The 21,210-nt window shown below is 45.7% G+C and overlaps 1 long non-coding RNA gene across 1 annotated transcript in view; it reads left to right on the top strand.

The window, feature by feature from the left end:
* Positions 1-21,210, top strand: part of LOC117052181 — a 41,393-nt gene that overhangs the window by 13,321 nt on the left and 6,862 nt on the right. The window contains exon 2 of the long non-coding RNA XR_004427223.1: positions 1,056-1,059. This is a non-coding gene — a long non-coding RNA (uncharacterized LOC117052181). The remainder of the gene's footprint in view (positions 1-1,055; positions 1,060-21,210) is intronic.

Below are 21,210 nucleotides of genomic sequence, written 5' to 3'. Positions count from 1 at the left end.
TCAACAGTTGAGTTAATAATGGTCCCATGCATTGTGAGAAATAGGTTACATTCACACCATGCATTTAAAGTGGAATGAAAGAACTTTTAACAGTCATGGCTTCCATCAAAAGATTCTGGGGGCTTTAGTTTGTTTAGGGAGCTGAGAGTTGTTAGTAAACCTCTATTTCCCTTCACAGAGCTATAATTCTCAGAGTTAACCATTAAGAGGGATTGATTGTAGCAAGGGTAGAAAAAGAGGTGCCAGTTCTCACCATGAAGTTGCTACAGTAGGTGCCACACTTTTTAACAACAACAAAAAGAGGTGCTGGTACTGTGTACCATTGAGTACCCCCTGTGAGGGAGCCCCGATTGTAGCTTATGGAGGGCATTCCCCTTCTGCTCTGGCTGGTGTGAGTGATGGGTTTGCAGACTGCTCCACTCCTTTAAGCCCCACTACTGGAAATAGGAAACTGCCTCATACCAAGTTAGACTCCGTCTAGCTCAGTGTTGTCAGCACTGATTAGGAATGGATCTCCCAGTTTTCAGGAAGGGGAGATCCCTAACCCTACCTAGAGATGTTGAGGATTGAACCCAAGTCCTCTTGCATGCAAAATGCATGCTCTATCATTGAGTTGCAGCAGTACACCTAAACATAAAGTAAGTTTATAGTCCTTATGGTTCTGAATAAAAGCCTGAAAGACGAACATAGGAAGCTATTATATACCAAGGCAGACCATTGTTCCATCTGGCTCAACATTGTCAACAGCAGCTGCTCTTCAGGGTTTCAGATAAGGGAACATTACCTGCCCTACTTGGAGGTGCCAGGAATCGAACCTGGGAACTTCTGCATGTGGTGCTGATACTCTATCACTGAGCCACAGCCACCCTTCCTCAAAGGACAATTTCTTAGGAACAGAGGGAGGCACCTATATATCAAACTAGGCCGTTGGTGCATCTAGTTCAGTGATTTCTACCCTGACTGGCTGTGGCTGTTCAGGGTTTCAGGAACGAGGTTTCCTCTGTCCCCAATCCTACCTAGAGATGCTGCAGATTGAACCTGGGAGCTTCCGCAAGCAATGTGGATGCTCTGCCACTGAGCTACGGTCCTTCCACCAGCAGGGATTAGATTCAACCCCCCCCCCCCCACTAGAGAGTGAAGCTGAAGCCTGGGGCTTGGCCAAAGTTTCACTGGAATACAGAGATTTATCCAACAACTTAAAAATGGAACCTCCTCATGTATTTTTCTTTCTTTCTTTCCGAGACCCTGCAGTGCTATTTTTTTCAGTCAGAATCAGAAATGGGCACTTATCTATTGAAATAAAGTCCTTTGAGGAGCTGTTAAGTTTCTAAAGCAGAGTGAAGCATATCATTTTTCATTATCAGCACCAAGTAGCTTTCCTTTCTTTTTTACCCCAGTCTTTAAATAGCCTGCAGGCATGATTTCCATACGTTTAAAATGATGCTTAAATACGGAATCGTTTTTACATGCTTACCATCTTGTCTTAGACCAAGAACATGCTATTTTTAAACAGAAATGAAAACTATTATTTTCTCCCTAAGCATCAAAGTAGTCTACTTTGATTGCCAAGGAAGGAACATTAAAATGGTCTGTCCACCCCACCCCCAGAACAACCATGAATCATCTGTGCAGGTTTCTCATCTTTTTATATGTCAGGGCTTAAGCAAAGCGTGTTCTCCCATCGAAGAGAGCACGGGTTGCAGAAGGGTTAAAGGAGCAGCTCCAAGTTAATGGGAGGGGGTTTTGGGCTGGCCACAGCTAGGATTGGTTAAGGCAAGTTGCTGGGGAGTTTAGCATGTTGCTAGTTGGTTGATTGACAGTTCTTGCCTTTATAACCTAAGTTTGTGAAACTTTGGTTTCACTTTTGCGGTGTGCAACGGATCTCCTAGAACACTTGGACCACCTGGAGGACAGTGGAGTGATCTTCTCATTGTCTGGTTAAATTTCTTCATTTCCCCTTCCTTCCACTCCTCCCCAATCCCTTAATTACTTTAATTCCCCCTTTTTTCCTGTTTGATTTCCCACCCCACCCCTGGCAGGGGCTTTGCCACACTAGGAGCCTGTTTGGGCCCTTACCCCTGCACCTTTGGAAGATTCTCCCTGTCCCTGGGAGTGCTGCCCATGCGTAATCCTTCCCAATAGTGATAGCCCCCATTTGGGACTTTCCTTCACACAAAATGTTTTCCCCCCTTTCCCACATTTTATAATGGTGGGGTTTGGTCAGGGCTATTCCTATTTGGCTGGAATCACTTTCATTAGTATCCCTGATGGCTGCCTTTATTTGGGGGTGTGCAGCGCTGTTGGCTGTATTTTATCTAGCCTTGGGCAGGAACATTGTGGTGAGGTTCTTTTAATACTGCAGCTGTTGCTATTGCAAGGGTGCTTTCCTAGCGTTTTGATGTTACCACTGTTTTGGGCTGCTTCCTTTTTATTTTGTGTGGGCCTCATTATGACAAAGATCCTTAGAGTGGAATCAGTGAGGCCTACTCGGCCTGCATCAAGCCTAAGCCTTCCACTGTTAGCAGATGTGGCTGAGTCTCTGTGACATGTGACTCATTTCCTCTATAGAAATGTATCTGTTTGCAGGCTCAGTAGCTTGTTGCTAATGCATTGCTGAGGCAGACAGAGTGGAGCCAGTGACTCTGTGCCTCATATGTCTATGAGCATTCTGTGTATGCTCTTGAGCTATCCTGTTTCTGAGCAAGTTTATTGCCTTCAGTTATGTTTTGCCCTGATAGTGACGCTCACGATTTTAGATGTCTATTTTTTCTTGGTATTCCTTACTGGGGCTATTCTATTATGGGGTAGGTGGAATAGAAATAGACATACTTATTGTCACTGTACCACATGTTTACAGTGAGATTGAGTGAGCCCTGCTCCCCCCAATCTCCCAGTCACTGTCACACTCTGTGTGCTGTCATATTACCTCCAACCCTTAATGTCAGCTGCAATGTTGCTGTCTTTCATTCAGCAGCCCCTCAGCCCACGGGTAGAAATTGTTCTTTACCCTGTTGGTGCAGCTTATTCATGTTTCTATATCCCCTGCCTGAGGGAAGCCCATTTGTGATATTATTGATACCCCACCCCCCAAAAGAAAGAACTATGGGTTCCGAGGGGGTGCCTCTCTCTAAGAAGGGCATGCAGGGGTACCTAGACAGGCGGCAGGTCACCTCTCGTCTGTTATTTCACTGGAAAAGGGCTTTGCCTTAATAGGCCTAGTGGTCCAGTGGAATACAGCAATCAACTGGGCTGTTTAACCACCACAGCCTTAGTGGTTGGGGGAGAGGCTTATTGTTCCATAAATAAATTTGAATATACAAGGCAATTTCACACAGGATCTGATTGCCAGGGGTTTAATGGTTCAGCAGCTTGGTCTGTGATAGTTTTGCCTGATTCCTTTTATCTGTATGCAGCTAGAATGGCTCCAAAGAAGGCTTCTGCGCATCCTGTTTCCTCTATCCCAGCAAAGAGGGCTATTAAGGAGCCATCCCAGTCACTTCGTTCGCCCAATCCTAGTTGTGCTGGGGGCCGTATTTAAATCCTTCATGCAAGTTTGGATGGTGATCCAGAAGTGTTGGCCTGCTTTGCATCCGGGTTGGATGGTCCCCTTCAACGCTCCGCCCGTCAAACCAGTGCACAAGCAGGGCCACCACCCCCAATTGGGGCTTCATCTCCTGCTACGTCGGCATCCAGCGAGGAAGGGGAGGAGCTCCCGGAATCGGGGGTTTTTAATTGCTGATTCCCAATTTTCACGGAGTCCAGTTCCTTTCTTTCCACAGGCCCCAGTACGAGTGGTGGGAGCATCAGCTCAGCGGGCAGCTAGCAGCAGGGGTCAGCAAAAGGCCCCTTCCCGTTCCAGGAGGTATTCTCAGTTCTTACACAGGCTTTCTTCTGGGGTTGGTATCTCACCTATTCCTTTCCTCAGCCTCTCCCAGGTGCTTTGCGGCAGGATCCTGCGCCTGAGTCCTCTGTGGAGGTCAGCCTGTCAGTTCCAGCAAGAACGTCTTCAGGCGGAAAGCGTTGCCACAAGAGATGTTCCAAAAGTAGACCATAAGGAGTCAAGGCGATGATTCTTCTTCATCAACGGCCTCTCACAGGTACCTCGAGGTGTCCAGGGGGCGGTTTGCCAGGATGGGAGCACCTCTTGGTGATGCAGCAAAAAGAAAAAGAAAAAAAATGCTTGCAAGCTTGCAGTGCTAAGCAGGCTCTAGCGTGGTTCTAATGGGATGGTGAACCAACTGTTGCATTTCATGGTAGTTTGCCCAATACGACTCTCAGGCTCCCTCCCTGCTTGTCCATTCTTGATCGTTAATTCCATCCTCCTGCAAATGGATGCACTTTTTTTGTGCTGCTTGTGGTATAGGCAGACACCCTCCCATCTTGTGGTGGTGAAGGGGGCCCACAGCCAGCTGGTGGCCCGGAATACAGCAATTCAAAAGTCGGTTAGAGTGCTACCTGTGGTAGCCAGTAAAAAGGGTGATGGTAGGAGTTTGCATTGAGACTTATGGCGGGACTCCTTTTGATTCCCCCTTTATTCCTGACTTGCAGTTATCCCCATGGGGGATTGTCCCTAAGGAAGCCCCATGTGATTTCTGTATGATACATAATTAATTGCAACTCAGAGGCTATCCCGCATTTTATTTCATGACATAGGAGTCCCTGGATTCAGGTGATTAAGCTTATCAAATGTCAAATATTCCCTCACTGAGGAGCTGGGCGTCCTTGTGGCAGCGGATTAGTCGGAGGGCCATATTATTTCCCTTTTAACGTATTTAGGGATCCAGATGGATATCGTTGCCCAAATATACCGCTTGCCTATGCAGATGCTGTCTGCCTGAAGGAAGTTAACTTGTAATACTTACTCTGAAGCAAGTGCTGCTTCGTCCGATTTAGATTACGCCATAAAATTAATCAGGAGATTTGGCCCGGGGGCTTTGTTAGCCAAATGCGACATTGAGTCAGCATTTCGGCTGTTGCCCATTCATCCCCAGGACTTCTGGCTCCTGGGGTTCCGCTTTGATGGGCCATATTATTTTGACAAGGCAATGCCTATGGGCTGCTCGGTTGCTTGGGCAGCCTTTGAGTGCTTCAGCACATTCCTTGATTGGGCCCTCCACTTTTACACTGGCCTTATGGGGGGTCACCCATTATCTCGTTGACTTCCTGCTGGTCTCATCAGACGATACAGGCGACTGTTTGACCTTGATGTGGGCCTTCACGGCCCTGTCGGAGGAATTGAGCGTTTCCCTGGCTGCGGGAAGATGGAGGGCCCTTCCACCTAGCTAACTCACTGGGGTATCCAATGGGTTATGGTATCGCAAACGTCTCGTTCGCCTGAAGATAAATTAGTTGCCTTGCAGAAGGTTATGCAGGACCTCCTCCCATTGCACACGCACCATGGGCAACGGCTGCCTAGAGAGGGAAGGCAAACCTGCAGGTTTGGTTGCAATTTCTGGAGGATTTCAATTGGTGGTTATGGTGGCAGGTCGTAGGGAACCTGCACATCGGCCTTTAGTTCATTCGGACGCAGCGGGGTCGCTAAGCTTCGGCCTCTATTGAAATGGGCTTTGGTGGCACGACATTGGCCGCACACCTAGCAAAGGGAGGCCGGCACACAGGATTAATTTTCTGGAGTTTTTTCCCTATAGCAGTCTATATTTGGGTCGAGGACTTCAAGGACCGCCGTCTGTGTTTCTGGGCGGTCAACCAGGCGGTGGTGCCCATTCTGGTCACACAGTCCTCCCGCTCGCCTCGGGTATCAGCCCTGCTTCAGCCATTTGTGCTCCACGGTTTGCATTTCAACATTGGTTTCGGCTCGCTTTGGGCCGGGGGTTACTAACGAGGTGGCTGTCGCCCTTTCCCATTTTCAGATCGAGCAATTCAGGTCTTACCCAGAACGCTCAGCCTCTCCCGGAACCCCTTTCCAGTGCACCGGTGGAATATTGGCAGCATGTACTTGGGCAGGGAGTAGCGGTGGCTGTTTCGCTGGACACCCTTAGGTCTTATGATAAAGCCTGGAGAGACTTCCTGGCAGTTCACCGGGAGTCTGTGGCTGTGGGGGTGGAACTACATCCCCATTGTCCCAGGTGCTGCGGTACCTTGCGCACCTTTTCCAATGGGGGAGGGCTGCCAAGACCACTTAAGCTGCAGTTGGCCGCCATTTCCTTTTCTGTAAGGCCCCTTTTCGACACAGATCCTGCGCAGAATCTGTCGATTCGCAAGGCTTTGGAAGGTTGGGGTAGGCTCCGCACTCCCCAAGCAGCTGCTAGGTGGCTCATTTCCTTTGAGCTGCTGACCAACCTGTGTTCTAGGTTGCATTCCATTGTTGGTCACGTTTCGAGGCCAGACTTTTTTCAGCGGCCTTTCCTGTTGCATTGGCGCACTGCGGATTGGCGAGGTGGTTTGGAAACCTCGGAGGCCGGGCTTACCAGGGGCTTGTTTTATCAGGCCGTCGACTTATCTGTTTCAGAGGTTACCCTGGCCATGTGGAGCTCTGCAACAGGCCAGCTGAGGAGGGGGACGGCCGTCTCCCTGCCGGCCATCGGGCTAGTGGGGCCGCGTCCAGCGTGGGACATGTCTAAAATTTTTGGCAGTTAAACCTGCAGGCGATAGCCCTTTGTTGATCCATGCCAATGGGCTCCCCTTGACGCGGCAGCTGTTTTCCTGGGTGATGTGTACGGCGATCACAGCCTGTGGGGTCGTGGCGTCCATTTTGCCCCCCGATCTTTCCGTATTGGGGCGGCATCTACAGCCGCTCATTGGGGATTGACAGAATCAGGAACATGGGGCAGTGGAACTCTGACACCTATAAGGGCTATGTGAGGAAGCGTTATTGTGGTACTTATATTTTTCTGTTTGACCCCTCAGGTGTAGCGGCTACCCGGATCTGGATTGTGGGACACAGCATTGTCCATTGGGATGGCGCCCGAGCTTTGGAGTCTGGGCTTGGTGCCGGGCTCGGCTTTCCCCATCACGTGCAGGTGTCATGGTTAGCCAGGCATGGATTGCAGTGGGGCGAACTTTTACCGTTGATTCGGCACCGCTGGAGTTGGGATGGTCGGCCTGAGGCAATAGTGGTGCACTTGGGGGGAAATGATTTGCCGATCATGGACTGTCTTCCATTACGTTCCACAATTCAGAGGGATCTGGGGGAATTAATGTCTCTGGTGCATGGGTCTAAGCTTTTCTGATCGCATTGGTGGCAGAGGCGGGAATGGCAAGGCAGCCTCCGCCCGGCGGGTACCGAAATTCCAGGAAATGCATTAATTGGTTGCTTCCTCTAAAGTCCTGGAGCTGGGTGGATCCATTATTAGGCACCTGAGGATTTCTGCCAGGGCAGTTCAGCTTTATCGGGCTGATGGAGTCCACCTTTCTTCCCGTTGGAGTGATATCTTGCTGGAGGATATTGCGGAGGGTTGAAAGGTTGGATTGGGATGGTGAGCGGTTGGCGGCGAGCTTGGGGTAGCTCGTGTGGCGGTTAGGCATTGGTATAAATTTGCTTGCACTAGGGGTCAGGATAGGCTGGGCCTGCCCCTAGTAACGCTGCTTCAGAGGTATGGATAGGCTGGGCCTACCTCTGAATGCGCGGGGCAGGGGTAGGAAATTGGTTGGGCCTACCCCTGAAAATAAGGGTATTCTGTTAAAAGAATCCAGGGACTCTTTCTGCTTTTGTCCATACCCAGTGGTGGGAGGCTTGGGCCAAGCGGAGTCCTAGGGAGCATTTGGGGGAGAAGCCTGGGTCGTTGCCCGACTCCGCTTCTGCCTTAGGTGTTCACCCTTTTCTGACTTCGCCCTCAAAAGCGAATGTCAGCTGTCCCATGGCTGGGGGGACAGTAGTCGGTTCCAATGCCTAAGCAACCACTCACATTGGCTGTATTTAAATAAAGTTGTGGCCAAAATTATGCCAAAAACCCAAACCAAAATTAATGTGTCATGTCTGAATTACTGGGGGGAGCTGGGACGGTAACCTCGACATGCAAAGCGTGTTCTCCCATTGAAGAGAGCACGGGTTGCAGAAGGGTTAAAGGAGCAGCTCCAAGTTAATGGGAGGGGGTTTTGGGCTGGCCACAGCTAGGATTGGTTAAGGCAAGTTGCTGGGGAGTTTAGCATGTTGCTAGTTGGTTGATTGACAGTTCTTGCCTTTATAACCTAAGTTTGTGAAACTTTGGTTTCACTTTTGCGGTGTGCAACGGATCTCCCGCCCGCCCTCCCTAATTTGGGAACGGCGCTTTTGCTGCTTGACCTTGCTATGCCTGTCATGGGGTTGTCTGCTTTGAAGCGGGAGCCTGGTAGGAATTTATCCGGTGGCTGATTGGCTTTTGTCACTGGTTTTGCCTACTACGTAGCAAATCGTCACAACTTGTAAGGTTGGCGGTTAGGCATTGGTATAAATTTGCTTGCACTAGGGGTCAGGATAGGCTGGGCCTGCCCCTAGTAACGCTGCTTCAGAGGTATGGATAGGCTGGGCCTACCTCTGAATGCGCGGGGCAGGGGTAGGAAATTGGTTGGGCCTACCCCTGAAAATAAGGGTATTCTGTTAAAAGAATCCAGGGACTCTTTCTGCTTTTGTCCATACCCAGTGGTGGGAGGCTTGGGCCAAGCGGAGTCCTAGGGAGCATTTGGGGGAGAAGCCTGGGTCGTTGCCCGACTCCGCTTCTGCCTTAGGTGTTCACCCTTTTCTGACTTCGCCCTCAAAAGCGAATGTCAGCTGTCCCATGGCTGGGGGGACAGTAGTCGGTTCCAATGCCTAAGCAACCACTCACATTGGCTGTATTTAAATAAAGTTGTGGCCAAAATTATGCCAAAAACCCAAACCAAAATTAATGTGTCATGTCTGAATTACTGGGGGGAGCTGGGACGGTAACCTCGACATGCAACACCTAAACTTCTAACAAGCATCAATCGTAATTTAGTGATGATAGAAATATTTTCCTCATTGTAAGAAGACCCAATTGATGAGAGCCAAATGGTGATGTCTTTTTTTTTTTAATGTTGTGGAAGGCTTTGATTTGGAGGAAAACATTCTAGCATTATACTGAAATTTTCTATGTTTTTCATTCGAGCGTTGTCAAGTAATGAAAAAGGAAGTTGCATGGGGAAATTATCAAGAGAGAGAGAAAATGTTGGTGGAATTCTCATGGGTGGAGCTGTGTGTGTGTGTGTGTGTGTGTGTGTGTGCGCTTGCGCTTGCGCTTGTGCTCACCTTACTTTCAAGGTGTCTGAGAATTTGTGTGAGTGCCCTTTCATTTATTCTACAAATCTCTGGTGGTCTGCACAAGCCAGGCCTCCTGGGTGCTCACACTTGAAAGCCCCAGGACACCCTCCATTGAGCTTTCCTGCAAGTCCTCTGAGGATGTTTGTGTTTACCTAACTTTCAAAGTACATGGGTATTTTTGTACATGTCCTTTCTTTCATTCTATGAATAATCTCTCTGGTAATCTGCTTTACCCTAACCCCTGGCAGCTGAGAAGTGTGTTTTCAGGGCCCACCCTATTCCTGTCTTCCACTTTAATTTTTTTCAATTCTGAATTCTAAATTGTTGTAGCTAGTGAAAGGTATAACAACAACAACAACAACAACAAATGGTAGCATTGAAATGGACTGATGTTAGCAGATACTAGGTACTCAGGTAACAACTTTACAAAGATTGGAAGTGAGGCTGGCAGCCACTTCTGGAATTGTAAATCAGGGCTTTGTCAATGTGCTGTATCCTTTTTGTCAATAATTTGGCAGGTAATCACATTAGGCCAGCTCTAATCAGTGGAATGTTCACTCCCTGATCATAATTATAGGAAACAGCGACAATGTATACTTTGGGAGAAGAAAACAGAAGTGGATTTCCTAGAAATGTTTTTAAAAAACAAAAAAAACCCATCCTTATTTATTTATTTATTTAAAAAAGATGTGCTAATGTAACCATTTGCCTGTTCTTTGAGTTTTGTCCTTAATTAGTCCAAGACGAAAGGGCACTGCTTATTAAAGATGCTTTTATCACTCCACTCGCAGTAACCAACAATTAACAAAGGGAGCTTAAGCAGAATATGATTGGCTGGCTGAAACATCCCTTGTTGTTTCTTTGGAAACGCAGCCACAAGGGCCTGTCATTTCCCCTTCCCTAATGTGCATATTAATTAGAGTTATGTGGAATGTTCAGCCATTTAGATTTTGGGGACAAAAATAGAGCTTCCAGGAAGGGGTGGGGGGTGTATTTCCTAAAGCCTCCCTTAAAGAACACCACTTTGATGCTGATCTCTGGCAAGTGGATAGATAAAAGTTTTCTCCCTCTCTCAGAAAACTGGAACTCATAGGCATCCAAAGAAGTTGAAAGTTGGATGACTCAGAAGAGACAGAAGAAAGCAATCATTCATGCAGCACATAGTTAAACTATGGAACTCACTCCCACAGGAGGCAGTGATGGTTACTAACTTGGAGAGCCTTAAAATTCATGGGGAAATTCATGTAAGTTAAGGCTGTATCAGTGGCTACTAGTCATGATGGCTATGCGCTGCCTCCACAGTCAGAGGCTCTGTCAGATGGACAGAGAGCTGCTGCACTTATGTCAAGCTTGAGGACTTCCTGCAAGCATCTGGTTGGCCTCAGTGAGAATAGGATGCTAGACTACCATAAAATTATGAAATGAAACCATCCCTGACCATTGGCCCTCCTGATTGTGGCCAATTGGTGTTACAGTCCAAAACATCTGAAGGGTACCACATTGGCTTCTCTCGTCCTAAGAGAAGGAAGCCCCAAAGTGCCTTAAAATAATTCCAGCTCAACTGCTGAATTCCTCTTGGAGGCTATATCCATCGCCACCTAGTATGTGCTCAGTAGAGAAATCTCTGTTCATAATTCAACTAAAGTTCTTCATTTTTAAACGTTAGCATTTATTACCATTTGCAATTGAGAGGAATGAAATATAATATTATAGGGGAGTTTGAACTCTTCACATAATTACATGGTTTCCACCAACACTGGAAGCTATCTAGCTGCTTAGTTTGAGAAGGCAAATGAAAACATCCTACCCGGTGGTGCCAATGTTTTCTTCACTACTTTAATATACATCATTTATTAACTAAATTATTGATTGGCTAATGTTTATCAAGCTCTTTTGAAGAGGCAAGACACGATGAAAAACTTAAACATTCCTATCTATGCCAGCCGTCATTTACTAAAAGAGTTAATGTATTCATTCTGATGCAAAGGATGCTACCATAAGGCTGGGCATATGCTATCTGTTTCCTAGTGATTTATGCATGATGGCTGTCTCTTGTAGGAAGAAACAGTACTGAACTATACAATACACATTGAGCTAGCTATCTTTCTACCTCTGCGCACACACATTTTCTGCATATCCTTTTCCCCCTAAATAATATAAAGATCAGGCTGTGGTCAGAAGTGTAGTGGTCCCGGGTCATAGGGGACTGAAGACCCATTACTATTTCTGCAACACTCACCCAATCAGTATGAACAGGGAGCTTTTTAGTCTTTTCACCCTTTGTGCTGATTGGAAATAATCAGAATGAAAGGAGGTGAGTCAGGCACTGTGGATTGGCTCCTAGGGTCACTCTGGAGAAGGTATTGAAAGAATATTGAGGAGTTGTTCTGTATGCTTCAAAGCTAACATTTAGGAATGATGAAAACACAAGGCACTTCCGTTTCAAGAGAATGGTGTGCAAGTTCTGTTACATACAATGGAACTTGTAAGGAAAACACAACTTAAGTCATTCAGAAAGAAGATACTGGAGCACTCCAAATTATTCGCTCATGTACATCCACAGAAAATAGTAGAGTAGGTCTAGCTGAAAGGCAACATATGGCGCTCCGCATTGATTGTTTCAATACATCCCAATTATTATTACTGTATAATTATAATTAATATTATTTCATCATCTTAGAAGTTTGTAGAATCTTAGAAGGGGGTGTGGCTATGAGGGGGTGCTATTGTGAGGGGCATGGTTGTGAGTATCATGAAGGGATCCCGCAGTTCTTAATTCTCTGCTACATTAGTGGCTGTGGTGAATAGAAGAGCCCTGCTGGATCAGATCAGTGACTCATCTAGTCTAGCATCCTGTTCTCACAAAGGCCAATCAGATTTCTATGGGACGTCTGTAAGCAGAGTCTGAGTGCAGAAGCACTCCCTGCTTATGATTCCCAGGATAGAGAACATTGGATACAGCGCCATATCTTTTGAACCCCAAGGTAATCCGTAACCATCCATTTAAGTCGTGTGTGTGTGAAGCTTAGTGTTTGTGATAAATGCTATGCAAATAAATGTATAGTGCTGTTTCCAGCTATTTGCATTTATGTAAAACACAATCAGACTGATACAAATTGTTGGGAGGGAAAAGTGATCTTAAAACAGAATGTCTGAAACAAATTGCAAAATAAAAAGAAAATGGTTGTGGTCACTGAGAGAAAAGCCAACCTATTTTAAACTCTAATTATTAAAATTTCGCTCTCTTAACAAGTGAAATGAATTTAGCCATTCATGCATAGTAGAAAAGTCAAATCGTCTGTAAATTAAATAAAAATGAAAATGAAAATATATATATACAAATGGGAGTGTTCTGATGCACCACCGTGGGAGACATCATTTACAAGTTGACATTTTGCAGCTGTACTGAAGAAGAATGCATTATTTTTTATTGTGCTAGGTAAATCATGCTCTCCAAACAATGTAGAAATAACTGAAAATGTTTGGTGTTTTTAAATAAACATGATAAATCCCCTAAGTCTGTAGTAGTTGGATAGGAGAAGAGAATGAAATGAAGAGAATCAAAATGCTGAAGCTCCACGATGAGGATTTTGGTTTCGGCTACAATGATCTGCAGCCTGCTAAAGCAGAGATGGGGAAGCTGTGGCCCTCCAAATATTGTTGGACTCCAGTTCCCATAAACCCCAGCAAGCACTGGCAATAGCCTGGAATTATGGGAGCTGAATTCCAACATAATCTGGGGTGGCAGGGTGGCAGGCAGGCAATGTTTTCACATCCCCAAGTTAAAAGAAGCTTGCTTTTACCCTTTGAGGCTGGTTTCTTTCAGAGTTGTGCATCTGAAAACAGTCACAACCTACACATTTGAAATGGAATGACATAACTCAAAAAGGCCCTTTACTCGTAGCTGGGAATGTCACTGAATCCGTAAAATGTAGTGTAAATAATTGCCATCTGTTTGGTGTAGCTGACCTTACATGCTAATCACAAAATTACAGAAGTTAGAGGAAGGAGAATGTTTACCTCTCTATCTTCTTTCTCTCATTGAGCAATTGTGCATTAATGCACATTTTGTGGCATTTAAGGATGGAGATTCTGATTCTTCCCTTGGGTGGTTCAATGGTGTAATGACAAACTCCAAGAAAAGAAATACATGCATTAGGCTGGAAGCAAGATTATCCAGAAGTGTTACTGTTAAGCATCTTAAAGGAGTTGTCATAAATGCAACACCATCCTTGTTATGTCCCCATTATTAATCCTAGTAAACTTGAAAAAGTCATTTCATCAGAGGCAGAGGGTTATGGTGACAATGGCCTGGTTCACAAATAATGCCATGAGTTAATCATGAGTTGTCTCACAGACAATAAAACAACCCATGGCTTGTTTCTCTAAAGTTTGTATTTCCATCTGTTCTTGCCTCATCCCTTTGTAATATGGCTAGCATCTGAGTTGGTGTAGTCAAACCAACCATGGTCTAGGAAGTGTGCTAGATTGGTTTTTTTTTTTTTTAACAAACTATGGTTATGTATCAAACAAACCAAAAGTTAATAAACCATGGCTTTGGATGGTGGTTTGTGGGCAAGATTCACACATAACAGTAAGTTATGATTTAATAAATGGGATGATGCAATCATATCGCTCAGGGGTGGGGAAACCAGGGGTGGTGCCACATCCCAGTGGTAGCTGGGTGGGGGCAGAGAAAACAGTGGGTAGAGTAATGGCTGTGTCTTTTACCTTTGTAGGCTACATTTCAACCATACAAAGGTCAGACGGAAACACACCTGCACTCCTTCTCCATCCCCCATCCAGAAAGGGAAAAGGCATTATCAAGGAAACATTACAAGCAAGGAAAAGCACTCAAAGGTGTACAGGTAGGTCAGGGTCAGTGAGGAGTGTGACTTGGATAGATTCCTGAGTGTTGGAGAGAAGGTTTTGGAGTGCCACATTCAGCCTCTCTGGGCCTGAGGTTCCCCACTCCAGTGTAGATATGACAGTACTTGGATGTGTTGAGAGAAAACCTGTTTCAGCAGACAATCACAAACTAGTTCATGAGAGTCCCTTTCATTTGAGGAAGAGGACTTAATTCCCCAGATTGGGTTGCAATTGATAGACAATTTGTAGAGAGTGCCTTTTTTATTTCAGCTGCAAGCTTTGCTCTTCATGACTAGTGTCTGCCTTTTATCACTAATATGAGCTAAATTCCCTTGCAAACAAATTGCATCTGGTGTTTGCTTCATTGAGGGAAAAAAAATCTTTTTTGTTCAAAAGAACTATGCAAAGAGGCTGTCTCCGCTATTTTCAACAGGACTGACTCCACACCATCTGTTTGGCATGTGCTCACTAGATTGGTGAGTCCATGCTAGAGAATGCGCCCCAGAAACTGAACAGATGACATTTAAACATGACTGACAATTAAGCAAAACCTCTTGTCTTTTTTTTTTTTAATAGCTATGGTCAACAGGATTAGGGAGTGATCTAAGGGACACAGGGAGATGGAAACTGTGTCACTTTGCAGAGCGCTTCAAACACTGTCATGATGGTGACTAGCTGTGAACGAAAAGGGGGGAAAAGACTGTCACCTCAAGCTTCGCCAATTAAAGCAGGATTTGTCTAAGCTTGTGTTTGTCTCTCTATCAAAATCTGTTGGCATATGTGTGCTCTACAAACAGAAGAAAGAAATATGATACACTAGCATACACCTACGAAGCGACACTAACTAGGGAATTAGCACATTCATTTGAGAGAATTGTCTTTCTTTCCTCTTGCCATGCTGTGATAAACTTTATCTTCACCCACATGGTGAACCTCCTGTGTAACCCATAAACCAACCAACAGGCAGGATTAAGTTCTGTAAAACTCTCAAAAAGACAAAGACTTCTGGGAGTCAGAGAGAGCACCAGACAGGATTGTCCCTACAGAGCTATCCCAGTGCCAGGAGCACAAGTAAATCCCCAATACCCACGAAGCCTAGACCACTCCTGACTACATCTAAAACATTTAGTGGTACAGACTGTTCTTGGCTTTTCACAGTGCTCTATTCTAACTTTTCATATTCTTGGCTAAACAGCTATTGTTCCTCTGCTGTGAGGAGAGAGCACAGGAAGTTGCTTTAATACCAAAACAGACCATTGGTCCAGCTTGGTCAGTATTGTCTACAACAGCCTTCTCCAAGCTGCTGTCTGCTAGGTGCTGATGCTCTACAACTCTCTGACCATTGGCCATGCTTGAAGGGGATGTGAGTCCAGCAACACATTGGGGAAGGCTGATCTATGCTGACTTGCGGTGGCTGTCCAGAGTCCCCCCCTTCCAGTCCTTGACCCTTAGACCTTCTGTACATGACACATGTTCTACCGCTAAGCAATGGCCATTCCCACTAAAAGCAGTTTTTGAGTCCTTAGAGAATGTAAATAATCTACCGCTAGCAGTGAGTTTTATGGTGAAATGAATTGATAGGTTGGGAGAAGCAACCAGCCAAATGTAAAATAATAATAACAATTTAGATAAAATTGGGGAAGCAGGTCTGCAAATGCCCAATTCCAGGGGAAGAGGGTATAATAGGGTTCCCGGGGACAGTCCCCGGAATGTCCCCAGATTTGCAAATCTGTCCCTGGGAAATGTGGCAGCAGCAGCCCCAGCAGCCCAGAGCCAACCTGGTAGCGCAGTTGGCTCTGGCTGGCTTCAGGAGCTGCTCGCTGCTGTGGCACCCACCATTTTTCCTCTCCAGAAGTCCCCATATGATGTGTCTTGTGCACAACACATCATATGGAGACATCTGGAGAGGACAAATGGCAGGTGCCACGGCAGCGAGCAGCTCCTGAAGCCAGCCAGAGCCAACTGTGCTACCAGGCTGGCTCCGGGCTGCTGACTGCTGCTGCTGCCGCCACTGCCAAAGGGGAACCGGGGACGTCCAGTGGTACAGATCTCCTTCCCCCTTCCCCCTTTGCTTTGACTGATTGGGGGAGGCTCAGGAGTTGCGGGCGGGTGGCCGTTGCCCAGTTTTTAAAAAACTGTGCATTTATGTTTCACAGGGTGCGAAAGAAGGGCTTTGCACCTTGCCCAGCAGAGAAACCTTGCACCTTGAGCCCCTCCTGGGCAACGGCTGCCCACCTGCAACTCCTGAGCCTCCCCTGATCTGTCAAAACAAAGGGGGAAGGGGGCAGGAGATCAGGGAAGGCTCAGGAGTCATGGGCGGGCAGCACGCCATTGCCCAGTTTTTTTAAAAACTCTGTGCATTTATGTTTCACAGGGTGCAAAAGAAGGGCTTTGCACCTTTATACAATATGCATGTGTGCTTGGGCCCAGGGTCTTTTGCCTCACCATCCCCACTACTGACTCCCTGTTGCTACTCAGCTTCAAAAAAAAAAAAAAAAGTGTCCCCAGATTTATTGAAAAAAGTGTAAGTGCTTTGCTTATTACTAGGACGGGCTATTTCCCTCCAGATGCCATTGGCTTACAACTCCCATCATCCCTGACCATGGCAATGCTGCTTGGGTATGGGGCTGATGGGAGATTCAGCCCATCAACCTCAGAAGGGTCAGAGGTTCTCTGTCCCTGGCTTATTGATTACTTCCAGGTTTATCATAGCTAATCTTGCTTTCATTCACTAAGAGCCGCTTGATAGCAAGGAGGCTCAATGAATCTGCACTTCACAACATTATTTTGAACTTCAAAATAAGGCCATTGGAGCTGGACCTCAGTGTCCAGGCTGATCAATGTGGGTGAAGACACTCCTTCAGGTATACAGGGCCAAGGCCATTTAGGGCTTTGAAGGTCAACATCAACACTCTGAATTGTGCTTGGAAACGTACTGGGAGCCAGTGAAGATCCTTTAGGACTGGTGTTATGGGTTGGGTAGCCTTGGATTTTGCAAGGCCTTAACTCTTTTAGTCCCAGTTTCTCATTTACCTTTCAGGGCTGTTGTGAGCATGCTCGGACTGGGAGGGGGGGCAGGCATGCATGGAAATAGTCATGTGTAGCAAGAACTTATTCTCCCTTTGGCAACTCCTGATTTAGTCATGTGTTTCTCATGAAATCCTCATTTGTGGGGCCTATTTTGTATTAATTGTAAGTGTTGCTGATTCGGAACTCATGAATATTCATGCACCTAATTTGCTTGCTGCCTGTTAGAATTATATCTCCACAGTGGTGTGTGTGTGTTGTTTGTTTTATTCCTGCCTTTCTCTATGGCACACTGCCTCACACCCAATTTCCTCATGCTGGCGGTTCCTATTTCAAGAGTCTCTTAGCACGGTTCTGCTTTGCAATCTAAAACTACAGCATCTTTGCCTTCATCAGGTTTTGCAAATGTGTTCCTGGTTCCACAAGCAATTTGTTTCTCCTGGCACCTCTTCTGATAAGGAGAACCTTCTCCTGAAGGACTAAGTGATGCTCTCTGTGAATGTACAATTTGCAGCCTATTCTTGGTCCCCTTTACTTGGAAATAAAACTCACTGTGGTTTTTTTTTTTATTTCCAATGGGACTTATTCTCAAGAAAAAAGCATATGGGATTGCAGCTGAAGATAATATCACTCTCCTCCCATTTTAATAAACAAGAACACTCCAAATTTTTGCAAGTTATTTAGAAGTTTAGCATATATATATATAGCAGAAACAAATACACAGAATACTATGTCACTGCAAAAAAAAAAATCCACTTCTGTAATCATATTTTCCAAACCATGCATTTGTCCATTATCTCTCAAAAAGAATTGAAAATAATGCCATTTTAGTCTCAGTGATAATGATATTGGGTGAATTTTGGCCATTCCAAAGGGAGTTAATCACTATTTGCATGTCAAGGCCCTTTGACCCAGTAGCTCCCTGTGTAATGAAATAACCGGACAAGAGAGCGGCATATAGTTTGTGGGATCGAATAGCCACAATTTTATTGGTTACAGATGTGAAAGATTTGGCATAGGCATTGGGTAAAGACATTTATCGAACTCCAGCACTGCTGCTGGGAGTGTATCTAAGGGTAAACCACGTCATGGGGAGGGGCATGTGACCTACATCATATAGTGGTACTCCCCAAGGATCCTTGTTGGAGGAGTTCTATGGACCTAGCCCCCATCTGGGCACCAGACAGAATCAATTCCTTATGGATCCCTTTTAACAGGATACCCTTAACCAAGAGGGGCAGGCAGAGGCTACAACCTCCCCTCCAGCTAAGACTAAGGCTTACCTATGCCTAACCTCAAGTTGTGATGATTGCTATGAGGTAGGTGAAAAATAAGTGGAAGTTGCCAGTTTGCCACAAGAGAAAATTCCTGCCCTGCTGACAACATCCATAGCAAGGTCTTAGCATGAAAGAAGAAGCATATGAAAAAGGAGTGGAAGATCTGAAAAAAACAAGGAGTGCTAGGCCAGCCTCAGTTTATTTCCCCAGGGGCAGACCCAAGCAATGCCCATTGGTCAACTGTGCCCACCCCCTGAGGAATCCCCAGTTCCAGACCTTCCTGGGTTTTAGTTGAGATTCCTGCATTGCAGGGGTGGGACTAGATAACCCTCAGGGTCCCTTCCAACTCTACAAGTCTGTGATTCTATGACAGGTTTGCTTAGAAGTTAGTTGGTTACAACCCCATGCATTTGCATAATGCTGCTCATGGCACTCTTGGCATTGAGTGACTTTTCCTGTGACTTACAACTAGTGGTTCCTCCTAGCAAACCACTTCACCAGCCACAGTTTGTAGAACCATACAAACCAATGAAATTTATACACCTTTTGCACCAGTCTCAGAGTTTTGCTATACTGTTGGTGGCAGTATGCCTCTGAATATCAGTTGCCAGGGATCACAAGTGAGAACATGCTATTGGGACAGTGGGACATCTGTTGGCCACTGAGAAAAGGATTGCTGGACTACATGGGCTTTTGATCTGATCCAGCAGGAGTCTGCAAATGCTCTTCTTCCAGTTACAGAAATTTGGGTACCAAAAGAATGCAACCTACACAGATGAAGGCAGCAGAGAGGAGAAAGTGGAAAGAAAGAGGATGGGGGAACAGATCTCTGTAATGGACATAGAGTCAAGACACTGATGTTCCCCTCTCTGGTTTACTAAAGATTTCTGGCACTAGGCTTCCTGAAGCTGCCGTACAACAAAAATTTGTACAAAGGCTTAAGTTTCAGCAGCCCTATGTTGGCTCTGATTACTTAACATATTAACATTTTATCAGCTGAAATCCCTTCTGATGTAGAAGGAAGCAGCCAGGCAAACCCACCTTTCTCTGCAATGCAATGTCCTTCTGAACAATCCAGATTTTTATTAATACCCAGTAACAGCTGCCCTCCTCAGGGGAAATGTGGGGAAAGTTGATGCCTGAATTCAAAAGCAAAACAAAAAGCACTGATTTCATTCAAACCCTCTTCTTAATACATAAGAGCAGAGGAGATTCCATCATCCATGTAAATGTATGTGTGGATGCACACATATATTTGCTACATTATTGCAGGGAGAATGAAAGCTGCTACAGACACATTTGCAAACAAGAAGAGTTTTCTAAGTTTTTGGGTGCACCTGAAATTTGAAGAACGTATAGTGTCTGCATTTTAAGGTTGGCTTGAAATGTAACCATGGTGTCCAGTGAAAATCAAACAGCTCTTGGGCTGCTTGTGAGTTACAGAAGTCCTTCCAATCCTTTCTTCCTTCACTCCTATTCTTCAAAGGCATGTGCAGCATTTTCGTTTCTGCTTCTGTTACAAAGCATTGCCTTAGGCAACTGTCTTGGGATAGCAAGCATTGGGGACAGTCTGGATGGGAAACTGTTTAGAACCAGTCCTGACAGATTTTGGAAGCAGTGAGGTCACCTAGTGGATGGAGGCAGTGAAGGTCCCTTGGCTTTGTGGAGGATCTGTCTCCACTAAGGTTGTTCACAGCATTTGCGCAGAGAGATAACTGCACATTCATTTCATCTGTGAAAGCTGGAGGAAGAGTTGCCAAAACAGCAGTTCCAAGATTAAACCAGCAAAAGGTATCGCTGTCATTGCTAGGCTTTAGGTAACTGTTGAGTTGGGAGACAGGAATAGATCTTGCAAAGATGGTACAGTGGAGATGTTGCCTAAGTACTGTCATTTTTTGACCAATATTACTGGCATAGCATGCTAAATTTAATCCACACTATGTGCTTCTGTTCCTCCATGATTCCCCCATGAAAACAGCAGGAAAGCACTGTATGTATGCCACCCCAAATTCCATCCCTCTACTCCTGGGTTAAGGGGGCTGCAAACAGATTTTTTCCTGGAATCAGATAACATGGAAATGAGCACAAAACTTGCACACTATGTTTTCTGGCAGCAGCTTTTATGTAAAAACTCAAATATAGCGCATGTAAAAACTCAAATATAATGCATAATGCAGAAATTAAGAGTTAGGGAAATGTCAGGGAAATGGAATAACTTGTCATGTGAATGCAGACAGAGAGCTCGTCCACATTTCCACTTGCCCCATGCCTAGAAAGCACAAGTCTGAGCTGTTTTCCTGTTGCACCACAAGTTTCCCAGGAAAAACCACTCTTTAGCTTTAAATTGGAACAAACAGCAATCAAGAGAACCAAATTGCTGTTTGTTCTGATTCTGACTGAGCACTAAAAATGGTTTTACCCAGGGAAGAGCAGCAGGACAAGAGGAAGTGTGGGTAGGCCCTGAGTAAGGAGTCCATTACGGACACGGGTGGCGCTGTGGTCTAAACCACTGAGCCTAGGGCTTGCTGATCAGAAGGTCGGTGGTTCGAATCCCCACAACAGGGTGAGCTCCCGTTGCTTGGTCCCAGCTCCTGCCAACCTAGCAGTTCAAAAGCACACCCAAAAGTGAAAGTAGATAAATAGGTACCGCTCCGGCAGGAAGGTAAACCGCGTTTCCATGCACTGCTCTGGTTTTGCTAGAAGTGGCTAAGTCATGCTGGCCACATGACCTGGAAAAACTGTTTGCGGACAAATGTTGGCTTCCTCAGCCAGTAAAGCGAGATGAGCGCCACAACCCCAGAGTCGTTGGGACTGGACTTAACT

This window comes from Lacerta agilis, chromosome 8 (assembly GCF_009819535.1).
Source record: "Lacerta agilis isolate rLacAgi1 chromosome 8, rLacAgi1.pri, whole genome shotgun sequence".
Taxonomy (NCBI): domain Eukaryota; kingdom Metazoa; phylum Chordata; class Lepidosauria; order Squamata; family Lacertidae; genus Lacerta; species Lacerta agilis.
Note: the sequence above shows the minus strand (reverse complement) of the source record. Positions and strands in the feature narration are given on the sequence as shown.